The following is a 25,905-nucleotide window of genomic DNA, read 5'->3' as shown; positions in this document are numbered from 1 at the left end:
ACTGGCATAGGGCTTCAGTAATTTTTGTACAGGCATGTTCAGCTTTGGCGCATAGCCTCTGGTAGTTTGAGAGTTTGTTTTTGTAGGCTAATTTAGCATCAGTGCAGTAGGTTTTCCTCCATTGACGTTCTGCAGTTTTGCAGGTGCTTTTTTCCTGTTTCAAGGTCTCAGGGAACCAAGGAGCAGGGGGGCGGTGCGAATTTTGTTTTAATTTAGTTTTAGGCAGAACGGAATCAATGGCTTTTATATAAGCCAAGTTTGAACAGATGTTGAGAACTCTTGTACTGTTGATTTTGTACAGGGGAGATGGCCCTCAAGAAAAGAGTTGAGGTTATCTATATCAAGCTTTTTCCATTTCCTGACAAGTTGCGTAGTTACTGATGTTTTATCCGCGTTAGAGAGTTTTACAAGAAGGGAAAATTTAATCAGGAAATGGTCTGACCAGGGCACAGGGAGGGCCCTGAGTGTAGATATGTCATTTAAGTTGGAGAAGATGGGATCCAACAAATGACCGGCTCTGTGTGTGGGGCCGGAGTTCTTTAAGGTCAGATTAAGGGATGCTAAATCCGTTTTAAAATCATTGGCTATTGAGCAGTCATCTTTCTCCAAATGTAGATTTGTATCCCCTAGAATGGTGAAGCTAGCCATTTTCATAACTAGAGGTCCAATAAGTTCAACAAGGTTAGGTATCCATTTAGAGGCGGTTCCTGGCGGCCTATAAATAAGTGCTCCCGAAAAAGTAAAATTCGGTGTAAGTGAAAGTTTAAAAATTGCACCTTCACAACCCTCACATGGGAGTTTATTAAATTCGCAGTTGTAACACTTTTTAAAGATAATTGCTATTCCTCCTCCTGGTGGTTTTTCACGGTCAAGTCTGACAATAGCATAAGTTTCAGGGAGTGCCATAGCTAAGTCGGGACCAGAGCTGTCTTTAAGCCACGTTTCTGTTAAAAAGACGGCATCGGGAACCTCATCCAAGAGTAAATTAAAGATTTCAGTTTTATGCTTAGGTAATGAGGAGGACATTTCCGTTAGGTTACCTCGTACAAAGGGGGCATTTACTGTCTTCCAAAAGGCCATGGCGTCTTTGTTTTTTGAGGCGGAAATTAGGGCTTCCCAGGCCTTTTGTTTTAAAGCTTTCTCTCTATTCTTCATTGCCCCGCAATATTGGCGTCTAGCCTGTCTGATATCCTCTCTGGATCGCGGAGTTGGGTGTAAAGCCTTTTTCAGAGTTTTTAGAGCGGAGGTACAATATTTATCAAACCAGCCTCTATTTTTGTTGAGTCCGACTTTGGATTGGCGAGACAGTAAAGATTTTAATGTCTCCTGAATTTTATTAAAAGAGCCTAGTATTTTTAACGGGTCTTCTGATGGGGATTGGCAGATGTTGATCTCCGGTCTTCTTTTAGATTATAGGTTTTTAAAAACTGTATCAGGGACCACTTTGTCCCATTTAATGGTATAACCATTTGTCCGTCCCATAGAGATATGTGATTGATAGTTAATAATATTTGCTCTAGTTGGTGACCTCTCTATGTGCTTTCTTGTATTAAACGTTAAAGCAAAATGGTCCCCATAAACACCATCCAAGGTTTTCCATGAGGAAAGCAAAGAGGCATATGATTTAGAAAAAAGGGTAAAGTCAATCATGGTATTTGAGCCTCTTCCGTGGAAGGTAGTGTGAAAGGGTATGGGCGTTGAGCATAGGTCATTTACATAATCCAAATTAAAATAAAAAAGAAAACTATTTAAACTGTCCCCTATTTTTGAGTGAGTAAAGTGGTTCGAGGTATCATCCATTGTAAACTTTAAGCCACAGAGTTCCTTTGGCCCATACTGGCAGGTGTTACAATTAAAGTCACCCAACCAGGCGAACATACACTCCCTAGAAGTAGAGTCTTTTAAGGTGACAACAGCATGACTTAAATCATTTAATGTTTGGTTCAAAACTTCTGGGGCTAGATTATTGTAAAAATTTAGTATAAGATTGAGGGAATTTCCCCAACCAATCACAACTATCTGGTAAAAATCTTTGGATATATGTGCCAGCACAGTTAGTCCGCTAGTAATATTAATATATGTGGCTAGACCGCCCTTATTTCTACTATGGTTGGTCACCAAGGCCGGAGCGTGGAAGGTCTGTTACCCTAGTATATGCACTGGGTTTAATGCCCAGGTTTCTTTGAAACCTAGGATTGAGTAAGTATTCACCAGGTCTAACCACGGTTGTAAAACAGTTTTTGATGCGAGACCAGCTACGTTCCAACTAAGTATGAGATGTAGAGTGTAAGCGGGTGTGGGTGTAAAAGTGATAGGCAAGACCCCTGTTTTTTCCTGGTCCATAGGGGCACATTTTTCAGACCAGGATACAATATCAACAGATTCTATAGTCCCACCATTTCCCTCCAAATTAAGTTCCAGATGGTTTGTAGGGGAACTTAAAAACTTTCCAATATACGAGTTAGTGCGGATAGACAACACAGATGTAACATCGTACAACAATCCCCCTGCCCCAGACCACTCATTGTTTGCTTCAAAAGGGGGAGAGAAGGTCTCCATATCATACAAGTTCAACAAACAAACAGTGTCATTATGGATCATACTCCGATCAGCTAAAGGTACACAGCGTTCCTCCCACATATCAGTTTCTGGCTCAGTAAAAGTACTTTTTAATGCTGGGGTAACAGAAGAAGAAACAGTTTCATTTACTTCATCTAATATGACAAAGACACTCATGCAATCTCGGGTGACCCCTACATCGGGATATGGCAGGTCGAGTCATTCATTTGAGTCAAGCCCAGAGAGGGGTTCAAATAGGTTGTGTAACGGGATGTTCCAATACTCATTGGGATTTATAGGGTGGTAAAAATTGTTAGTTGGAAGAAAATATCTAGAGGGACGTTGACATGAAAGAAAAGGGAAGAACATTTTGTGTAATTAGCAGAAAAAGAAGGATGTAAGGCACGATGGACAAAGTTTGAAGGGTTAACATTTCGACAGATTGGTGGGTGGTTAGGGGGTATTAATAAAGCTTCAGGGTAAAAATAACTCCGGTTACGAGTTGAAACACCCCCCTCACTTCTCCCTGGAAACCAATCGCTAATGTGCGTAACCACTCTATGGTCCCTGAAATTTACTATCACGACATCCCCCTCAATATCTTTGGGTCTAGGGCCCACCCATTTACATCGTCTGACGGAGATTATATCTCTGTTTAGATGTGGAGGAAGGGGTCTGTTGTTTCGCAACCAGAAAATAACTTTATTTTTGCGATTTGCATTGTATTCAGTATTTCCAGTAGGAACAGTTGGGACTCCAGTTAGAATGATTACATAGTTAGCTGACTCTGGGGGAAGTTCCAATATGTGCCTGAGGTTTGATTTTACTCTCTGAGTTTATTGTTATCGACTTCATTTTTGGGGGGTTGGTGGAAGGGGGAGGTTTTTCGGGAGCTAGCGTAACCTTCTCTTTATGTATGTCATGTATAACCGTCGTTTTAATAGGGTTTGGGGGAGCAGTTTTGCTTTTAGTATTGGGTTTCCTTTCTGTGGTCTAGTTGTTTTCGAGGTTTTAGGGGTTGGCTGCTTATTTATTAGGGAAGGTTCCTTAGGTTTGCCAGGATTGGGATTTGCACTAAGGTGGGAAGCTGCCAAGATGCAAACAATTTTTTGCCCTAGCCTTTTGCTCTCTCTATGAGTGGAAGCAAGAGAGATTTTAGGAGACGTTCAAACATCTCCATTGTCTCTTTAGTCGACTATGTTTCTACCCCTATAATTGGTGTTATTGGGCGCCCTATTAATGCATCCTTCTCTGGTTGACCAGGTGGTTTATCCATTGGGTCAGCCAGAGGAGGAAGGACACGTGAAATATTTCCCCCTTTTTTAACCCCACCTTTTCTCCTTCTTTTCTTCGGTGGAGAGCGATGTGCCCTCGGGGGTTTCTTGGATTTGTCTTTACTCGCACTAGCTATAACCAGTGGAAGTGTCTCTATGGGAGTGACAGTCTCAGTTGGTTGATTGGAAGAACTTGACTGATGTTGGGAGACAAGATCCAAGACAACGGGAGAATTTAAGTCTATTAGACAGTTGGAAATCACTGGTGGCCCATTTGGAGTACAGTCATTAGTGATGTCAATGGGAATAGGAGATGAAATGTGATCTTGAAAAATGAGTGGAATGTTGTCAGTGCTAAATAACTCAGCATCTGCTTCCGACATGCTTGTGTTGTCAGGTTGTAAAGAAGTAGGTACCTTCTGGGGCGAAATCAGTGGTTTCTTTTTAGGTAGATCGATGGAAAAACGGCGCTCCGCGCGTTTCTCCGCTAGCATAAGTTTTTTATCTATTTCTTTGGTTGCCCTTGCGAAATATTTATCCAAGGGGCCAAGTATAGAGACCCCAACAGTGAAAGGTAGGAAGTTCGATATGTCTGTAGACATCCTAAGAGCTCAGGGAAAGCAATGGGTGGCTGCTCAGACAGTGGGCTAGGATATGGGAAACGTGTCCAAAATCAAAGTAAATGCTACAGCCGCGATGCTACTATATACTATATGTGTAATGACACACCACCTCGACTTAATACAAAATACAATCAGCTGTTGGAGTAACGCCAAAGATTAATCGTTAGGGGGTGGGCCCAGCCCAGCCTCCTGCAGCCCCTGACGGCCACAAACGGCCCGTGCTTGTCCCGGGCTTCTCCCAGCGCGCTCCTGCGCGCGTCCCTCGGGACGAGGTTCCGGTCCGTCCTTTAAGCGCCTCCTGGCGCCACGCAAAATTGGCGGCGGCGTCCTTGCCGCAAATGGGGCAGCTGGGATGTGAAGCCCAGTGAGGAAGTTGCTCGGCGGAGCCAAGCCCGGCCGAGGGGAAAGGCGGAGCGATGCCCAGCCCGTTGATATGAGCGGAGCACAGCCCGGCCCGATTGCTGCAAAGTTTCTGCCCAGAAAGGAAAGGAAACTAATCAAAAGACCCTATGATGATGCACTAACGCAGCGAAAGTGGCGGAGAATCAAGATATACCGCCTTTCCATCTACGTGCGTGTATGAGTGTTTTTTATCAAGGTCAACCAGTACCATAAAAAACCCTGGCTACGTAGTTACAAGTGGTCCATTCTCCCTCATTTGATTTTTGATATATAGTTTGGAATCTGAATGGATCTCATTCTTCTTTCTCCCTTGTCCGATCGAGGCGACAAGCAAAGAGGTCGATGGAAAAAGGCCCCCAGCGTTCCTGCAGGTAACGAAAAATCTCCGGATCCAGCTTCCAAACGCTGGTGTCCCGCAGGTAACAAGAATGCCAATCGGCCCCTAAGTTCTCTCGCCCTGGGAGGTACTTCGCCGTGACGGAGATCTGATTGGAAAGGCCAAACATCCTAGAATTGCTTCGCCATGTTCGCTAGGGCTTTGGACCGAGGGCCCCCCAGGTGATTGATATACCTGACCGCCGACACATTGTCCATTTTGAGGACTACCGAAGCTTGGACGCGATCCTTGGTCCAGCAACGGACTGCAAAGGAGCCTGCTAGAAGCTCCAAACAATTGATATGTAGTTGCTGCTCTTGAGGAGACCAACTTCCGAGGGTGGAGAACTCCCCACACCGCGCACCCCAGCCTGCCTGGCTGGCGTCCGACTCTATCACCAAATTAGGCGCTGAACCGAAGATGGCTCTTCCGTTCCAGGCCTCCATGTTGGATAACCACTACTCTAGCTCTTCGAGCACCTCTTCTGTCAAAGGGACTATCTGAGAATACGTCTGGCCTCTCCGCAGATGATGAGCTTTCAAGCGCTGGAGGGCCCGGTAATGCAAAGGACCCGGGAAAATCGCCTGAATGGAGGCCGAAAAAAGACCCACCAGGCAGGCTATCTGACGCAGAGAAGTCCCCTGTTTGGCCAGGGTTGGCCAATCTCGTGCCGAATCTTCGCCACCTTCCTGGAGGGTAGACTTAGTGAAGATGAGACTGAGTCTATCACGAACCCCAGAAAAACTGCCTTCTGAGTTGGGACTAGGCGGGACACCTATTCGTTGATCACGAACCCCAACTCCTGAATCAAAGACACTGCCATCTGCAGGTGACTCCGCAGCTGCACGGGACATTGGGCAAAGATAAGAATATTGTCTAAGTAGAGGATCAAGCGGACTCAGTGTGTTCTCAAGTATTCCACCGCTGGCTTGAGGACCTTGGTGAAGCACCATGGGGCCGAGGAAATCCCGAACGGAAGACACTGTAACTTGTAAGATTGTCAACGCCAAAGAAATTGAAGGAACCATCTGTGCGGTGGAAAAAATCAGGACCACTAGATACGCATCCTTCAGGTCCAGCCGCACCATCCAATCGAGTGGCAGGAGTACATCACTGAGCAAATGAATGCCCTCCATTTTGAAATGCCTGTACACCAGCCACTCGTTGAATTCCCGAAGGTTGATAACCAGTCTCCCACCCCTGTCGGTCTTGTCAACCAAAAATAGGTTGCTGAGAAAACCTCCGGGATGGACTTCCGTACAACACACCGCCCCTTTGCAGAGCAGGCCGGCCACTTCCTCGTCAACCATAGCTGCGTCTGCCACAGAAAAAACTATTGAGCGCGGACGGACGTCCTAACGGGGAGAACCGTAAAACTTTATTTGGAACCCTCTCACTGTTTGCAGGACCCAAGCGTCCCCTGTAAGAGTTTCCCAAGTGGGGAAGAACTGTGCCAGCCTGCCCCCAACTCACACCTGCGCAACGGGCAAAACACTCACCGTTCACATTACCGTTACCTCCTTTGTAACCTCCTCGGCCTCCGAAGCGCTGTCCTCTTGTCGGGTAGAAGTTAGTAAAGCGCTGATCTGTTTGCTACTGCTCACGTCCGGAGCCTTGCCCCCTGCCCTGGGGGTTCTGGTGTTGAGCACGGCCGGGCGAGCGGCTCCTACCCCGACCGGCTCCGCAGAAAACCCAAGTGTTAAAGACTCTCTTAATATTTGCGTTGGCCTTATCTAAGGACGTAAATGTGCGACTAACTTGTCCAGTTCTTGGACGAAGGGCTCACCAAATAAACCCCCCTTGTGCCGTTGCCACTGCCTCGGAACAGGCCAAATCACCAAGTTTGGGGTCAACTTTTATCTAAAGGGACCTACGTCTTTCCGTTGAGGGGGCACAATTGGCATTGCCCATAAAGCAGATTGCCCTTTGCGCCCAAGATGACAGGACCTAAAGCTCAATCAAGGAGCCCAAAATACGGGCCTAATACGCTATGTCCAGGATTTTCGTCATTGGGCCAATGGCGTCTAATAGCTTGTCCTGGAACGATCTATCCCTTATTTGGGGTCTTTGATGAACTTAGCTAGGGAGGTGACTATCTTTCCTTCAATTTTGGGGGTAAGGGCCACCTACCGTCCCGGGTAGGTCGGGGGCATTCCGCTTGCAGTCGACTTCTGGCCTCCTTCTTTAACAGTTTTCTGAGCTGGGACGCTAAATATAAGGTGGCCTTCTCGGAGGGAACCCATTTAGCCGGCCTCGGATAAACAATATCATCCGGATCTAACATGTCGGCAATGCCTGCCTTAGGTGGTTCAGTTGGAACCAATGGGCGCCAAGACTTCGAGGAACCTGCCTCATCATCGGACACGTCTGGAGTGTTTCCTTGCTGAGTCTGGGACGAAACCGGTTGGGGGTCCGAACTGAGAGGAGCCGACTCCTGGGGAAGCACTATGGGCGCCGTGTGCTCCAAGAACGCCTGCTTGAGGCGTTCAAAGGCATCCTTATCAACACCCTCCCCCCGTCACACTTCTTGGGGGGAGGGGAACCGTCTGGTTCCCTCTGGGTCTCCGCCGGGTTAGTCTGAGGCGGCTGTCCCACTCAGGTGCACAGCTGCTTAATTTTGTCAGCCAAACAATGTTCCATCGGGGTCATAAGCTCAGTGACTGCCCTATAGATGGAGTTATCCACCTTATTATAAAAATCATCATCCCATTGTAGATAGGAAAGGGAGTCCACCTCCTCATAATATTTGTGCTCTATAGCCAAGAAAATAACACACACAAGCTCAAAGCCAATGAGCACACTCACGCAGTGCCCAAGGAATGTATAGGCTGAGGGACTCTCAGGGTATTAAGGGGGCCAAAGGCACACAATTTATGGGGGTTGTCAAATCCCCAGGACACCACAACACCCTCAAGGTACAGGGGGTATCAGCCTGGACGGGTGTCAGAAAATCACTCTGGCTAGAAGCCAAACAGAAGTACTGACCCTGTAGAACAGGGCGTGAGGGCTCACTCAGCTGGTGCAACCGCACCACTACCTACCCGTGTATCAAAAACGGGCGTAGGACCAATCAGGGGCAATACAGACCCAGTCTTGCTGGCCGTTTCAGGCAGCAAAAAAGAGTGCGGGCAGAAACAGTGATGGGGCACTTCTCTACTCGATCTGACAGAAGCGCGCTCCGAATCACCGATACACGACTGCTCCGCAGCTCCCTCTAGCGGGCGGCGGTCCGCACTCCTGGCCGCAAGTGTAAATATCAGCCGCATCAAGAGCGTCAAGTGTTCCCATGGCAACAAGAGTCTCGGAAACCCATTTTCACCACAGATACCATAAAACAATAGCGTAATACAATATTCCCGCATTAGACAGTAACTGCACAATTGAAAGATTCAAAAGCGCTTATCTCTAGCTGCTGAGCAGCGAAGAAAAAGGAAGTGCAGGAAATGACACAGCATCTTATTGGATAGTCAGGGACACTGTGGAAGGACTGCCCAAAGACTGTGTTTTTCTTTTCCCTAGTTCTATGGAAAATGTAGTTTTTATACATGTTTTTTAATAAGCTGCTGTTTAAAAATGTTGTAATAAAGCGAAGGAAGAAATAGCATAATTTTCGCCTACAGTCCTGGCATAGAATATGAAGTCGATTATTGGGTTAAAAATTGTCTTGATTTTACATTTTTAGTAGCGCAGCAAGTTATCGATAACTGCAAAACAGTAATTCTTGAAGTCATAAGGCATTAGCAATATTCCTAGTTATTGCTTTTCTTGATCTCCATCTTTAACTAGCTGCTTTTGCCATAAACCTGAGGAAGAATTTGTAAATGATTATAACTTTGTCCAGTAGATAAGATCCACATGTTTTTTATGAATGCATGTAAAAAACGACAAGCACAAAATACCTCTTTCCTGACCTATATTGCTTTTTGTGTGACCGGAACAGGTTCTGATATGTTAATAAGCCCACCAATATAATGCAACACCACCAAGGTTAAGACAAACAATGTTTTGTTTTATATTTTATTCTATTATTAAAATGTTTTCTTTGCACATTAAACATCTTTTTTCAGTTTACATTACATTTTTATTTATTTTTTTTACAAGTTTTATCACTATTTTTAATGAAACAACCTTGCAAAGAAAGTACTTTTCCATGACAACACATCTCTTGGGAGCCAGAGTAAAATATGTAGATGATTTTATTACACGTACCAACATAGCTATTGACAAAGAGATATCCAAACTCCAAAACCGGGTTTCGCTAGAATTAGATGCTGCTAGACGATTGTCCCAAGTAATTGCACTTTCCAAGAAATCCTCCCTGGGCCACATAGCTGCTTCTGTCACCCCTGAGCGCCCGGCCCTTCCACATTGTATAATTACTCAGGTCGATGTTCACCATTCCCCGACCCCGGCTACTTGTCAGGTGGCCTTGGAAAATAACGTTGAAATAATTCTACCAACACCATCTAGTATGCCCAACCCAACCTCAAGTGTTCCCTTTTTGAAAAATTTACCTAATATTACCCCAAGTGGGTAGCAACCAAAGAGGAAACGCAATTCTCGCTCTGCTTATTTCCGCAAAAAAGCGAAAATTGCTGTTCCCAAAGATCTGCCTTTAACTAACACCGCAGCACTTAGTGCTGGCGCAGAGCCTACTCTTAATGCGCAGCCACCTAGCGGGGGACAGGAAGGGGTTCCATCCATTCCCTCCACTAATATTCCAGCAGGTGCGGACCCTGAAGTAGATGGGTTAACTAATATTAATAAGGATTTCATAGAGGTGGTATGGGAGACTCTCAAAAAGCTGCTAAGACTTTCTAGGATTGAAAACAACTTGCTAGAAATGGAGAAGAGCATTATTGCTTTGGCCACTCTGGGGTTGAAGACTCTTGAGAACCAGGGCATTACTGCTGCTGACCCAGTGTCACAACCCATTGCACCTTGCACCAACCAAACTTCCTCTAATGTTCCACCTTTAACAAAACCCGTCCCCAAACCTAGGACTGTTACGGTGGAGCAGGCTCGTGAAAAACCAAACGCCCCTCCACGGGACACTTCACGCCATCAGCAAAATTTCAAGCATAAATTACCCAACAGGTCGATTCCTACTGAATCCCAAGCCCCTCCAGCAAAAGACAACTTCAGAGGTGGCTATATTGACCTCCCCCCAGAGGCAAATGATTATGCGGTTGTTCTGACGGGTGTTCCCATGATAGGTGACGGTCAATCTGAAAATCACTGGTCGCTCAAAAATAAAATAATGCACTGGCTAAACGTAAACAGACCAATCCCCAACGGTCAAAGAAGTCGTGTATTAATGGTTCGCAGAACTCCCTGGGTAGGCCCAACGCTGAAATCTATCCCGGGAGACTGCGTAGTAGTGACCTTTGAAGATCCCCACACGGCGCATCACATTTGCATGTGGCCAAATAATGATGACTCCCTAGTTACACCTAAACCAGTATCCTTTTTCTATCCTCCCCGACCAAGTCGAACCCAGGGGGAAAATTGGACACTGGTCCAGCAACATCCATGGCTGAATAAGCCCCGTGGCCAGAAGGAGACCCTACTACATTGGAACGGTCTCTCCACGTACAATAGATTTGGGACCTTGGAGGAGGTGGATTGACTCCCAGAGCACCCAGCTAACCAACTCCGCACGGAAATCTCACCACTGCAGGGGCATGATTCCAAAGATTGCACTGGTTCAGAGTTTGTAATAAATAAAGCGGTGCGACCATCTAGCCTGCGGTTTGTAGGGGAACCCTCCACATCTGATACAATTAAAACTCCTAACAGGGAAGATTGGCGGTACCTACCTTATAGGTCCCACTCTGAAGCTACCTCTATCGAAGCATCAGGTCCTTCTTCTTCTGGTTGCCTTGTGACCCCTAACCAGCAATCTGAGCTACCTGTAAGGTCTCCTAAACTTGAGAATACGTTTGTTTCTCCCAGGCCTATTGTTCTTACCAATGCTTCTTCACCCGGTGACTCTGCCCTAAAAATCTTAAGTTGGAATGTGGCTGGTCTTGATCGTAATTTCAACAATCCTGAATGGAATGATTTCCTGGAACCATATCACATCTGCCTTCTCCAGGAAACCTGGTGCATGGAGCCAAGACATCGAGTGGGATTTTCTACTTTTTTTATCCCCGCTGCCCAGGAACAAGGTTCCAAAGGTCGCCCCTCAGGCGGCCTAATCATTTGGATCAATGTTGCATTGGACTTCAGAGCGAAAGTAAGAAACACCCAGTCACCTGATCTCCAGTGGTTAACGATAACCCACAAAGGGGGAAGAAGTGTGGAACTCTTTAATATCTACCTGAGGGGTGCCAAAGGTGGCGCATCCCATCTACCCTCTACAGGCCTAGACCACAATTTGGCAGCCTGCAGTGTGGACTCTTATGTAATGCTCGCAGGCGACTTCAATTGCTGTTTTGAACCCCTGGCCAGAGAAGACATCTTGGACACTTTTGAGGAGGATTCCAGGAGAGGCATCCCTATTCTTAGCCTTGACCCGATCCCTAAATGGTCGCAAAACGCCATCGAGATTAATGCTCTTTGCATGGAGCACAACTTGCGTGCAGCAAATGGGCGCTCCAAATCTGACCACTCAGGTGCCCACACCTACAACAGACCAGGCCACACATCAAGGATTGATTTTGTGATGCTCAACTATAACCTCTGGCAACATCACCAAGACATGGAGGTTATAGCGTCAAGTGATAGTGATCACAATCCCCTATCACTAACTATCTCATCTCCTTGGCAGGGTGGAAACCAAGGCCCTCCTGGCCATAACTGGAAATCTACCCACGAACTAGCCCCCACAAACTGTAGTAGGCGCCTGAAGTGGGCAAAAGTTTCAGCCGACGAAACAAGGATGGCCCAAGCCGGGACTATCTTGGAAAGAGTAGAGTCTTGGATGGACACCCCAGAGCTAACTGATACTAAGATTCTACCCCTATACACCGAGACTGTTTTGGCATTGAGTAATTTATTCATTGTTCCCCAATCTACCCGTAGGGGCCCCGCGAAACAATCAGCTAAGTGGTTTACAGGCAAATGTCGCGTAGCTAAGAGGGAACTCGTGGCCACATTAAAATCCAAAAATGCAGCTGATATTAGGGCCGCTAGGAAAACTTATAAAAAAACCGTATCTGTAGCCAAGCAGGAATATGATTCTAATTTTTGGGGAGATCTAGTAGAGGCAAGCACCAGGAAGGACGCCAAGGGGTTCTGGGACCTTTTAAGATCCAGGGAAAAGCCGATTGACCAACAGCTCACTTGTAACATTCCAGGGGGTGTATGGTTTGACCATTTTCTGAAATTATATTCTGCCCCTTCAGGTCCTTTCCAGCCAGGGGTCCCACCCACGGTTTCACTGCCTAAATCTATTTTTGCTCCCATGTGCCAGGCCGAGCTATTTACCAGCTTGGATGTTGAAAGAGCAATCCAATCCATCGTCCCAAACAAAGCGGCAGGTCCTGATGGGATCCCAGGAGATCTAATCAGGAATTACCCGTCTTCCTGGAGCAGATTCATTTCCTCCCTTTTGAATGAGGTATTACTGGGCGGTGCTTTTCCAGACTCCTGGAGGGGCGCTGAAGTTGTACCCATTTTTAAAAAAGGTTCTAGGGACGATCCAGCGAACTACCGGCCAATTAGCTTATTGGATTCTTCCCAAAAGGTGGCAGGAAAAGTGGTATTGGGCAGAATTAGTCAGTGGGCCGATGAAAATAATATCCTGTCAGATCTTCAAGCGGGTTTCAGAGCAGGAACAGGCACAATCGAGCAGACGTTCCGCCTTCTGATGATCTATTGGAAAGTGGTGGTGCTGGGAGGGGGCAGTCTGTACTTGGTCTTCATTGACTTGCGGACTGCGTTCGACCTAGTACCACGAGCACTTTTATGGAACGTCCTCGATGGGTTAGGCCTCCCCCCCTACCTGCTCTCGCTCCTTGTAAAATTCCATGACAGGAATTTTGCCCAAATTAGATGGGGTACACAGGGAGAGAAAACATCTCGTATACCCGTGGACAGGGGCGTTAGGCAAGGGTGTGTGCTTGCCCCCACTCTGTTCTCTCTTTATATCAACGGAGTGGTGGAGCACTTACTTCAGCAACCATCAGACGCACCCACCCTTGCTGGTAGGAAAATTCCGACGCTCCTGTTCGCGGACGATACCCTCCTTATTTCGAAATCCCCAATGGGCATCCAATCGCTGCTCTCCAGCTTTAAGGCCTTTTGTGATGAAAGGGGTTTGGCCATAAATATAGGGAAAACCAAATTTTTGGTTCTTAATCCGCCCAAAAAATCTGTCTCTCCTCCGCTCCTAGATTCTGTTCCACTTGATCGCGTTAAAGAATTTGACTACCTGGGAATACGCATCAGTGACACTATGAGCTGGAAGGCACATCACCATAAAGTATTCTTGACGCACAAAAGGGTGGCAGGTGCCTTGCTCAAGGAGCAGCGAGCCTCATCATTAAAACCTATTGGGGCACCCCTGGACATCTATAGGGCAAGGGTTGTGAGCGCGGCACTTTACGGTGCCGAACTGTGGGGCACTCATAGAGTCGACACTCTGGCTTGCCTTGAGAATAACTTTCACAAAGACCTTATGGGGTTGCCCCACAGCACACCAACCATCCCATTGCTGCTAGATGCAGGTACCCGGGCTATCTGCGATCAAGCGAAACTACGCCCACTCCTGTTATGGTCCAGAATCTGGAACGTGCAGGAGCTTCGAAGTTATGCAGAAGCCCTGAATGACATTATGTCACTGCCGGGCTCGCATAAAATCATCTGGCTCAAAGAAGTCAAGAAGTTGTTGCATAAATTAGGATTAGGAGAGGCTTGGGCTAATAAATCTGCACCCCCGAAACAACAGCTCAAAAAGGTCTATTGGGCATGGGTAGACAGTGAGAGGGTTTGCAGTACAACCCATTGCAAATCTGTATTACTGTTCCTGTCGATTAAAGAGTCACCGTCCAGGGAACCTTATTTGGATATTATCCAGAGCTCATGGGACAGATCATTGTACATCAAGTTTAGGGTGGGGGTGCTCCCATTATGCGAGTTTACGTCCACTTGGAAACCGCCGGCCCAAACCGTACCTTACTGCCCTTTTTGTGATCTAAGGATAGAGTCTGTGTCTCACATGCTGTTTGAGTGCAATGTTTATGCAGCCCCGAGACGTAGGTGGTTGAAGCCCCTCTGCAGGTGTTTGGGAACTCGTTCTCATCTAGAAGCACTGCGTATTTTACGTACAGACGCTAGACCTTTCTTTTCTACCTGCATGGCAAAATTTTTGGGCTGGGCCTGGCGTCTTAGGACTGCAAGGAAACTGTTAATCCAGTGACTGAGCCTTCACATCTAACATGCTGCTATGAAATGTTCTTATGCTGATGATTGCTATTTTAATGTTTTTAAAAATGTATGAAATGCTTTTATGATATGATTTTTTATCGAATAAAGCTTACTTACTTACTTAAATATGTAGAATCACATCTGTATCATCTAATGCCAACATCTTGAGCATCACCTTTACATGGCAAACCTGATCAAGAACGCAATCATCAAACAAAACAAACCCATGGCTTCAGAAAGTGCAAATCCAAGGATAGCATAAGAGAAGAGCTGTTGCTTCAGAGAAGGGTTCTTGGCATAACCAATAATTAAACTGCCAAAAACGGTTCCAATGCCAGCCCCGGAACCAGCCACCCCAACTGTGGCAGCACCAGCGCCAATAAATTTGGCAGCAGTGTCAATGTCCCTGCTGATTGCACTAGTCTGGAATTCCCCGAGTGCTACCGTGCTCGGAGTCCAACAAACCTGCGCTGTGTTCCCCTATCCTGTCCTGACCTCTGGCCAAGACAATATAGTTGCTGAAATTGGTCTGTAGAGAGCGCGGGACCCAGCACGGACCAAGGTAGGGGTGCAGACAAGCTTGGCACAGGGGTACATGGTGATTTATCGGGGGTTCACAGGGGGCTGCTGTCAAAAACCCGGTCACCCGCTCGGCTGCAGAGTTCGAAGTGGCGTTACATTATTTTTTACTTTTTGTATACATTTTAAATAGGGAAAATACAGAAATACATACATATATACAATACAGTGATAATCTCTTCAAACAGTTGTATCAGAATTCATGGCTTACTCAAGCCTAATTACTTTAGGTATCAAAATTCTTAAAACCGCAGCAACCAATATTCTTACCACACACTCATACGCCTCAACCCAGGCTTCAAGCCAGGCACATAATCCACCCCCCTGAAAGTACACACCAGTCCAACTCTCCCAAAACCCAACAGAGACAGTAGTCGCTAAACTACCCTCCATCTAAAAACCATAACTCACACTGGTTGTCGAAAAGAAAAGACAACGAAAATGCCAGAATAAACTAAAAATTGACGTATCAACTGCAAATATGAGCAACTCCTGAAGGAGCGATGCAGCACCTCCAGGACACGACTCATCGACCGCATCGGCATTACTTTTAGAAGGAGAACTGACAAGCCCACATCTATTACCAAATCAGTTGCCCCTTCAATCTGAAAGAGACACGTTCGTGATAGATTCCTTACCTTAGAATATCCCCAGGCGTCAGACTGGATCCGGAAAGTTTTGCGTAGCAGTACCCTTGCGCGTCGGTAGGCGTCGTCTGCGGCTCCGCGTCCGTCGTCGGCGTCGTGGGCGCCGTGATGACGTCGTCGGAGTACTTAGACGCCGCGTCCGCGTGCTGACGTCAGTTCTTCTCTTTTCCGCACCAGCCAGCGCAGATCTGGAAAGAGCAGTTCCCTAGTCACTTTTTGACTAAACTTTTGTGATCTTTTTTGATCCATTTCGAAGTCTTTACGACTCCGACGGTGCCGTTAGGGATGCCCGGCTTCAAGCATTGCGACGAGTGCGACCGTACCATGTCGGTCACGGACCCCCACCGCTTGTGCCTTATGTGTTTGGGCGTCGACCATGACGACGAGGCCTGCTCCGACTGTTGGGCCCTCTCGAGGAAGGCCAGGCGGGAGCGGTCCCGCAGGCGACTCGAGATCCGCCAGTCGGCCCCGCGCCGTGTGAGGTCCCGGTCCCGGTCCCACGAAGGGACAGATCGCGGGGACGGAGCCGTCACAGCTCCGGGAGTCGGCGCCACTCCTCCGGGTCCAAGTCGTCAGGTAAGAAACATAAGAAGTCGAAGAGACATCATCGCTCTTCTGACTCCCCCCGACGCTCGCGCGATGCGGCCGGGGTTTCGGGTGACACCGCCCACGCGGCTCCTCGTGAGTCGCGGGCGCCGCGTTCGGCCCCATACCCTCCGGTCCCTGGGCTGAACGCGACGCCGGAGGAGATCGAGCGCTTCCTCATGGCCATGAGGTCCCTTTCTCCTCCGACGGGTTCCGCGGTGCCTTCGGGCCCAGTGAACCCGTCTGGGGGCCCTAGTGGGTCGGGGGCTACGACCCAGACGCCGTCGGGTGCTTCGGCCTCGACGCCGCCGGCGCCTTCGGGCCCGGCGCCGCAGGGCTCCACGATCCCGACACCGCCGGTGCCCTCGGGCTCGGCGCCGCAGGGCACAGCGGCCCCGGCGTCGTCGGTGCCTTCGGGCCCGGCGCCGCAGGGCACCGCTGGGCCCTCCTCTGGCGATGGATCGTCACCGGTGGACCTTACGACCCCCCAGGCATCGGTCCGTGTGGTGTCCCCTCCGGCGCCGTCCCCGATGCCTCCTCTCACTGGGTTCCGACGTCGGGACGACGCCTGTCGGCGCCGCTCTCGACGCCGTTCGGAGAATTTCAATTCTATGAACCCACCCCATTCACTTATGATCCTGAATCTCAGGAGATGGGGGACGAGGAGAATTGGGAGGGGTCTGAGGACCCTCTGACCAGGGAGTGTCAGTCTAACATGGACTGGACAGGAGACCTTGGGGAGGCCAGTGGCCTGGACACCTCTCCAGACACTGGATTTGTCTCTCCTCCTACCGTGGCTTCGGAGGAGGGTGCTACTTATAGTGTGGTGTTGACGAGGGCTGCTAAGGCCTTGGGCCTTGAGCTCCCCGTCGCGCCGTGAGGATTAACCTCTTCACTGAGGTCCTTAAGCCGCAGTCATGCTCCATGGAGCCTCTGCTGCCGTTTAATGAGGCCTTGACGGATGTTCTTTTGGGCACTTGGTCCAGGCCCGCTACAGTTTCGCCTGTAGATAGGAACGTGGCCAGACGCCACCGCCCGGCCCCGGGCGACCCATGTTTCCTGTCCACCCACCCCACCCCCAAGAGTCTGGTCATCCAGGCCTCTAACTCCCAGACCGCATTCCCGACGGCTCCCCCAGATCGGGAATCCAAGACGTAAGAGGCCTACGGCAAGAAGGTATTCTCGTCCCTTAGCTTGGGACTGCGGTCTTCCAACACTGCATGCCTCTTGGGCCGTTACACCCACTCTCTGTGAGAAACGGTGGCGGAAGTGCTGCCAGAGTGTCCGTTTGAGGTACGGGCCAAACTCGGCCAAGCCCTAGTGGAGGGCCGGGACGCAGCAAAGTATTCAATCAGGTGCGGACTGGATACTACTGACTCGCTGGGCAGAGCGATGGCTACGACGTGGCGATACGACGCCACGCCTGGCTGAGGTCCGCCAACTTCTCGGCAGACGTCCAAAATACACTCATGGACATGCCGTTCGATGGCCGTCGCCTCTTTGGCGACAAGGCAGACCACGCGCTTGAGCGCTTTAAGGACTCCAGGGCTACGGCCAAGTCCTTGGGCCTCTAGGCCCCGCGCCAGCAAATGGGTGCCTTTCGCTCCTTTCTTGGCAAAGGAGGGGGCGCCCCCACACGTGCCGCCAGCCACTCGCCGCAAACTGTCGTCCAGCGCGGCGGCGGCCGTGGAAACCGCCGTGGAGGCGGTCGGGGAAACAAGCGGAGCCAGTCCACACCTGCCCCCGCAGCATCCGCCTCTAAACCCTCCTAGTCCGTGCTTTTCAGCCCATGTGACACCAGTGGGAGGCAGGGTTCGCCATCACCACTCTCACTGGCGCACAGTCACTTTGGACAGGTGGGTGCTGCAGATCGTCCGAAGGGGCTACTCCCTCCCCTTCGAGACGACCCCTCAAGCCATGCCACCGCAACACCACCGCGTATCGGGGGATCACTTGCGGCTCCTGCAGGAGGAAGTTTCGGCCCTCTTGGCCAAGGGGGCCATCGAGCGCGTTCCTGGGCCAGAAGTAGGACGTGGTTGCTACTCCCACTACTTCCTGGTACCCAAGAAGGGCAAAGGGGGCCTACGCCCTATCTTGGATCTGAGGAACGTCAACGGCTTCCTCCGGAAGGAGAAGTTCAAAATGCTGACACTGGCTCAGGTCTTGGCTGCCCTAGACCCAGGAGACTGGATGGTAGCGTTGGACTTGCAGGATGCGTAATTCCACATCCCCGTCCTGCCGGCCCACCGGCGTTACCTGCGGTTCACGGTAGGCCTCGAGCACTTTCAGTTTACCGTGCTCCCCTTCGGCCTTACCAGCGCCCCACGGGTGTTCACGAAGGTGATGGCGGTGGTCGCAGCTCACCTACGCAGGTTAGGGGTCTCAGTCTTCCCCTACCTAGACGACTGGTTGTTGAAGGCGGGCTCGCCCCAGGCAGTCGTCAGCCACCTCCAGACTACGGGGGATCTTCTGCACCGGCTGGGATTTTCCATCAATGTGCCGAAGTCACACCTGTGCCCCTCTCAGAAGCTCCTTTTCATCGGAGCGGTTCTTGACTCGGCGCAGTTTCGGGTTTACCCGCCCGAACAGCGGGTCCGGGATATACAGGCTCTGATTCCGATCTTCGGGCCGTTATCCCGGGTTTCGGTCAGGTTGACGCTGCGACTTCTGGGGCTGATTACCTCCTGAATCCTTCTGGTGCATCAGGCACGGTGGCGAATGCGGGCTCTGCAGTGGAACCTGAAGTTTCAGTGGGCCCAGCACCGGGGCAACCTGTCCGACCATGTCCTGATCTCGGAGGGCACTGCGAGACAGCTGCAGTGGTGGCTCACGGACCGCGATTGGGTCAACGGCAGATCCCTCTCCCTTCCCCAACCGGAGCACGTTGTTGTGACGGACGCGTCCCTCCAGGGCTGGGGAGGCCACTTGGGAGAGGCGGAGATCAGAGGACTCTGGTCTCCGGCGGAGTCCCGGCTCCATATCAATCTGTTGGAGCTGCGGGCGATTCGTCTGGCACTGAAAGCATTCCTCCCGTCTGTCCGAGGGAGTGCAGTGCAGGTGTTCACGGACAACACCACCGCCATGTGGTACTGCAACAAACAGGGCGGTGTGGGGTCATGGACCCTTTGCCAGGAGGCTCTGCGCCTCTGGCAATGGCTGGAACATCAGGGCGTGACTCTGGTGGTTCAACACCTGGCAGGTTCTCTGAACGGCAGGGCGGGCAAAATCAGCCGTCGGTGCTCGATGGAACACGAATGGCGTCTGAACTCGGACGTGGCGCAAGGCCTCTTTCTGCGATGGGGAGAGCCTTGGTTAGATCTATTCGCCACCGAAGAGAACGCGCAATGTCATCAGTTCTGCGCGTTGGAATTTCCAAGGCGGCACTTGCTCGGAGAGGCTTTTCGTCGCGAGTGGAGCTGCGTCTGTTGTATGCCTTTCCGCCTATACCTCTTCTGCCCAGAGTGCTGAAGAAGATCAAGCGCGACCGGGCACAAGTCATCCTTGTGGCTCCGGACTGGGCTTGAAGGTACTGGTATCCCGAGCTACTCTGTATGTCAGTCGATCCCGCGGTTCGTCTGCCTCTTCAGGAGGACCTTCTGTCGCAGCAACAGGGGACAGTCCTCCACCCGAACCTGTCCAGTCTCCTCCTCCATGCTTGGAGATTGAGCGGCGACAGTTGAGGCCATTTGACTTGCCTCCTGAAGTTTGCAACATCATTCTGGCGGCCAGGCGGCCCTCCACAAAGTCGGTATACGCCTGCAGGTGGAACAGATTTGTGGCATGGTGCACAGCAAAGGCTGTGGATCCCCTCAATGCCCCTCTCTCTGAGGTTCTTCTCTTCCTTATTTCTCTTGCCCAGCAGGGCTCTGCTCTGGGCACTATCAAGGGCTATCTTTCGGCTCTTTCAGCCTTTCTGAGGCTGCCTGACCAGCCTTCTTTGTTCAAGTCCCCTATCGTAAACAGATTCCTGAAGGGCATCACTCATACATTTCCTCCTGTTCCCTTCGTGATGCCTCAGTGGGACTTGAACCTGGTTCTAACATTTCTGATGTGCGCTCCCTTTGAGCCACTTCACAACTGTCCACTTCGCCTTCTTTCTTTGAAGACTGCCTTCCTGGTAGCCATCACCTCTGCCAGGAGAGTGAGTGAGCTCCAGGCTCTCTCTTGTAAGCCTCCTTTCCTTTCAGTCCATCCGGACAAGGTTGTTTTGAGGACTAGGCCCTCCTTCTTGCCTAAGGTGTTCACGGCCTTCCACATTGGGCAGTCCATCACATTGCCCACCTTCTTTCCGCCTCCGCACCCCTCGAGAGAGGAGGAGAGGCTCCACCGTCTGGACCCAAAACGTGCGCTCTCGTTCTATCTGGATCGCACACGCCAGTTCCGGGTGGATGATCAACTCTTTGTTGGGTACGCGGGCGCTAAGAAAGGGAAAGCGGTGCACAAGAGGACCATTTCTCAATGGATTATCATGTGCATCCAGGCGTGTTACTCCTTGGCTAAGAAGGAACCCCCTGTTGGGCTGAGGGCTCATTCCACTCGAGCCACGGCCACTACAACTGCCTTGGGCCGAGGTGTGCCCTTGCAGGACATTTGCCTGGCAGCTACGTGGGCCTCGTTGCAAACGTTTGCAAGGCACTACTGCCTGGACAGTCAAGTCCGGAGGGACGGCTACTTCGGCCGTTCCGTTCTCCGGGACTTTCTGGTGTAAATATTGGTTCGCAGACCCACCACCACGGGGATGGTATTGCTGGGGTATCTATTCTAAGGTAAGGAATCTATCACTAACGTGTCTCTTTCAGAAGCACAAGTTACTACTTGTGTAACGATATATCTGTAAGAGACATTAGTTAGTGATAGATTCCTTACCGACCCACCCATCCTCCCCGTTCTGCGAACCGATATCTAGGGTTAAGGTCATCCCCTTTCAGGGCCCTAGTTTCTTGGCACCAGTGTCGGTTTTTGTCATGGCTCTGCGCTTCTGGCGCGGAAAAGCTGTGGCTAAGAACTGACGTCAGCACGCGGAGGCGGCGTCTACGTACTCCGACGACGTCATCACGGCGCCGACGACGGACTCGGAGCCGCAGACGATGCCTACCGACGCGCAAGGGTACTGCTACGCAAAACTTTCCGGATTCAGTCTGACGCCTGGGGATATTCTAAGGTAAGGGATCTATCACTAACTAATGTCTCTTACAGATATATCGTTACTGTGAGAAGTTGGCCCGATATGCAACGTTCGCTATTCTAGCGACCGCTATGTATCGTCCCAACGACCCTTATGGTGTTTGGTTGTAAGTCAACCTAAAGACCAGCTATCCTAGTAGCGTGGATACGAGCAGTCTAAGGCTAAAGACTCGAGAGGGCGTGTTAAGCCAGCTGTTTACCACACATGTACCCCTTGAACACCCAGTGAAAGGACACCACACAAGTGTTATGAAAATAAACAATGTATTTATTAAGAATCACAACAGCCCTGTACTCTTTATGAGGACAGGGTACTAAGCACAAACCAAATCTCTTTAGCAAATACTTCAAGTGCACAATTAAAACAAGTGTCCGAGGACACGGAAAGATTAAGGTCTCGGGCGGACCCGATAAGGCAAGTCGGAAGCGAGGGACTCGGGACCCTAGAGTAAAGAGGCTATGCAGGCACCGAAATGCCGAGTTACCTAGCCACGAGGGCTGCGGCTGCACAAGTCTTACAGGCGTCGGGGTCTTCGCTGACGAGCCAGGAGCCGGAAGAAAAGGAGTTGCTGGCCGGCGACCAGTGCTGAATAGTTCGTAGAGATCCAAGCCTGGATCAGAGAGTGTGGATACCTGAAAGCAGAGGGGACCAAGTTCGTACTACTAGCCAGTAGTCAGAGGGTACCAGGAGGGCACCGGTTGGCCGTCACCTCGACCAGGTGAGTGGGCGACGCTAGGCTCTGCAGTCTCACGGACCAGGAGGCGTTGTCGGCGACCACGGTGGAGGTGCGAGCTGTCCCACGAAGGATGATGCTGTCGGCGTCGCTGGGCCCAGGATGGGGCAACAAGCCTTGGCAAATCTCAGGGCCACGTGGTGGGCCTAAGATGGCGTCTTGAGTGGACCAGGAGGGTCCGGGGTGCTTCTCGCAAAGATGGAAGCAAGGGCCAGTCTGGAGCAACCAGACCAGCAGTGTTGATTGTCGGTCGTCGTCAAGGAAGGGCACCAGCCAGCGGCTAGTGACCAGACAACGTGCTGAGCAGCGAGCAGAAGGGCCCCACGCAGATCGTGGAGATGCCGGGGAGCTGCACTTCGGTGCTGGAGCGGCTCAGGGTCGGGGCTTCTCGGACCCCAGAGCACTCACCAGAGAGTTACCTCGATGGTCGTGCTGGTTTTAAGAGCGTGCAGGTTCTGATGATGGCCGGTCCCTCGAGGTCTCGTCGCACCCACAGATCACAGCTGAGCTGATGACGTGGGTAGAGGTCAGAGGTGCCAGGGAGCCGGTTCTCGTCGAGCTGGGCCGTCGGATTCCTTGAGGAAGGACTTACAGCAAACCGCAGAGTTCTTAGATGGTGCCCGCTGATGCAGGGTGACTACTCCTTAGTCACAAGGGAGAAATCTTGAGAAGAGTCTTGAATGTCCTTTAGTAGAAAGTAGTTCTTGAATCAAAGATGATCTAATTTGGAAGGGTCCCCGCTCCGGCCTTTATTCTAAAGAAAGGGGTGGGTACATGACTAGGTCCTGCCCTAAGGGTGGGACCAGGAAGGGGGGTAGTTACACCCCTCTCCCCTGCCAGACTTTCCCCAGGCCAGGGCTGTCGCCCCTGGAACTGGTTCTAACCGGCAGATGCGTAGTGAGCACCGGGGTGCCACTCCGCAGTCACCTTCTCGCAAAAGCCCTACCTACCCAGAATACACAAACCCTGTCTGGGACGGTGCGAACACCGCCCTCGACAGGAAACCCTTTGTCCAAGCTCTCCTCGCTGGAAGGACTCCCAGCAGCAGGAGGTCAGACTCGTGTCTGTGGTGGCAGCACCCATTTTGTGGAGCTGAGGCTTTAGTTAACTTTAACCGGGGTTCACAGTTACGTACATGTCGTGTCCCTCTAGAAGGGCGGAATGCTAACCTCGTCGCCAGAATTGGTGAGAGGGCAGCACCCCGATTCGTATGACACCTTACTCGACATGCCTTGATAACGCGACACCGAAGTTACCGATATGGTACGCGTTATCATGGAACAGCCATTGGGTCTTGATTCCGCAAGCTGCAACCGGGCTCGGCTCGGGCCTGAACCTAGCTCACACGGGCCCACGCACTCTGCCTTCAGGATTGTTAAGGCCTGCCATAGGAGTGACTGATAGGAACTCGGGTGTCCATTGTGTGGTTAGATATAGAGCTACTATACCTAAAGCGAAAGGTGATTACACGTCTTCGCCCCAGCTGTCGTGCAGCCAGTTGTGTCAAATTTAGGAGGCCAGCCAGGGGTGGCATAATACATGCTGCAGCCCCTGGCGGCCCTGGGTACACCTATGCCCTGAGTTACAGGGTCTGATAAGGTGGCCCAGTACCAATTGGAAATGTACCTAGGGTACATGGAATCCATTTTAAAGAGAGAGCAGTAGGCCTGGGGTCCTGATTGGCAGGGTCCCAGGTCGACTATGTCCAAAACCAGCTAAAACACAGGGCAAAAAGTTGGGGGCAACCATAGTCAGGATGTACCTTCCTACAGTTACACAAGTAGTAACTTGTGCGACAGAACCCTCAACCGGGATCAGTCAGCAGTCAGGGCCACCACATGTTCTGGGATACCCCTTCCAGTCATCAATACACGTAAAACCTGGTTCTAAACAACCATGTCCTAGGCACCCAGTATCAGAAGCAGAGCAACATGTGTGAGAAGTTGGCCCGATATGCAGCGTTCGCTATTCTAGCGACCGCTATGTATCGTTCCAAACGACCCTTATGGTGATTGGTTGTAAGTCAACCTATAGACCAGCTATCCTAGTAGCGTGGATACGAGCAGTCTAAGGCTAAAGACTCGAGAGGGCGTGTTAAGCCAGCTGTTTACCACACATGTACCCCTTGAACACCAAGTGAAAGGACACCACACAAGTGTTATGAAAATAAACAGGATATTTATTAAGATTCACAACAGCCCTGTACTCTTTATGAGGACCGGGTACTAAGCACAAACCAAATCTCTTAGGAAAATACTTCAAGTGCACAATTAAAACAAGTGTCCGAGGACACGGAAAGTTTAGAGGTCTCGGGCGGACCCGATAAGGCAAGTCGGAAGCGAGGGACTCAGGACCCTAGAGTAAAGAGGCTATGCAGGCACCGAAATGCCGAGTTACCTAGCCACGAGGGCTGCGGCTGCACAAGTCTTACAGGCGTCGGGGTCTTCGCTGACGAGCCAGGAGCCGGAAGAAAAAGAGTTGCTGGCCGGCGACCAGTGATGAATAGTTCGTAGAGATCCAAGCCTGGATCAGAGATCGTTGACACCTGAAAGCAGAGGGGACCAAGTTCGTACTACTAGCCAGTAGTCAGAGGGTACCAGGAAGGCACCGGTTGGCCGTCACCTCGACTAGGTGAGTGGGCGACGCTAGGCTCTGCAGTCTCACGGACCAGGAGGCGTTGTCGGCGACCCGGATGGAGGTGCAAGCTGTCCCACGAAGGATGATGCTGTCGGCGTCGCTGGGCCCAGGATTGGGGCAACAAGCCTTGGCAGATTTCAGGGCCACGTGGTGGGCCTAAAATGGCGTCTTGTGGGGACCAGGAGGGTCCGGGGTGCTTCTCTCAAAGATAGAAGCGAAGGCCAGTCTGGAGCAACCAGACGAGCAGCGTTGGTTGTCGGATGTCGTCACAGGAGGACACAAGCCAGCGGCTAGTGACCGGACAACGTGTTGAGCAGCGAGCAGAAGGGCCCCACGCAGATCGTGGAGATGCTGGGAGACTGCACTTCGGTGCTGGAGCGGCTCAGGGTCGGGGCTTCTCGGACCCCAGAGCACTCACCAGGGAATTACTTCGATGGTCGTGCCGGTTAAGAGCGTGCAGGTTTTGATGATGGCCGGTCCCTCGAGGTCTCGTCGCACCCACAGATCACAGCTGAGCTGATGACGTGGGTAGAGGTCAGAGGTGCCAGGGAAGCCGGTTCTCGTCGAGCTGGGTCGTCGGATTCCTTGAGGACGGACTTGCAGCAAACCGCAGAGTTCTTAGATGGTGCCCGCTGATGCAGGGTGACTACTCCTTAGTCACAAGGGAGAAATCTTGAGAAGAGTCTCGAAGGTCCTTTCGTAGAAAGTAGTTCTTGATTCAAAGATGATCTAATTTGGAAGGGTCCCCGCTCCGGCCTTTATCCTAAAGAAAGGGGTGGGTACATGACTAGGTCCTGCCCTAAGGGTGGGACCAGGAAGGGGGGTAGTTACACCCCTCTCCCCTGCCGGACTTTCCCCAGGCCAGGGCTGGCGCCCCTGGAACTGGTTCTGACCGGCAGATGCGTAGTGAGCACCGGGGTGCCACTCCGCAGT

The 25,905-nt window shown here is 50.8% G+C and overlaps 1 protein-coding gene and 1 pseudogene across 4 annotated transcripts in view; one reads left to right on the top strand and one right to left on the bottom strand.

Annotated features, from left to right (window-relative positions):
• GAK (cyclin G associated kinase) overlaps positions 1–25,905 on the top strand; it is a 1,908,861-nt gene that overhangs the window by 1,227,995 nt on the left and 654,961 nt on the right. The window lies entirely within an intron of this gene.
• LOC147727868 (ATP synthase F(0) complex subunit C3, mitochondrial pseudogene) lies at positions 14,784–15,203 on the bottom strand (annotated as a pseudogene).

This window comes from Lissotriton vulgaris, chromosome 3_1 (assembly GCF_964263255.1).
Source record: "Lissotriton vulgaris chromosome 3_1, aLisVul1.2, whole genome shotgun sequence".
NCBI lineage: Eukaryota > Metazoa > Chordata > Amphibia > Caudata > Salamandridae > Lissotriton > Lissotriton vulgaris.
The sequence above is the reverse complement of the archived record's forward strand: the minus strand, read 5'-3'. Positions and strand labels throughout refer to the sequence as shown.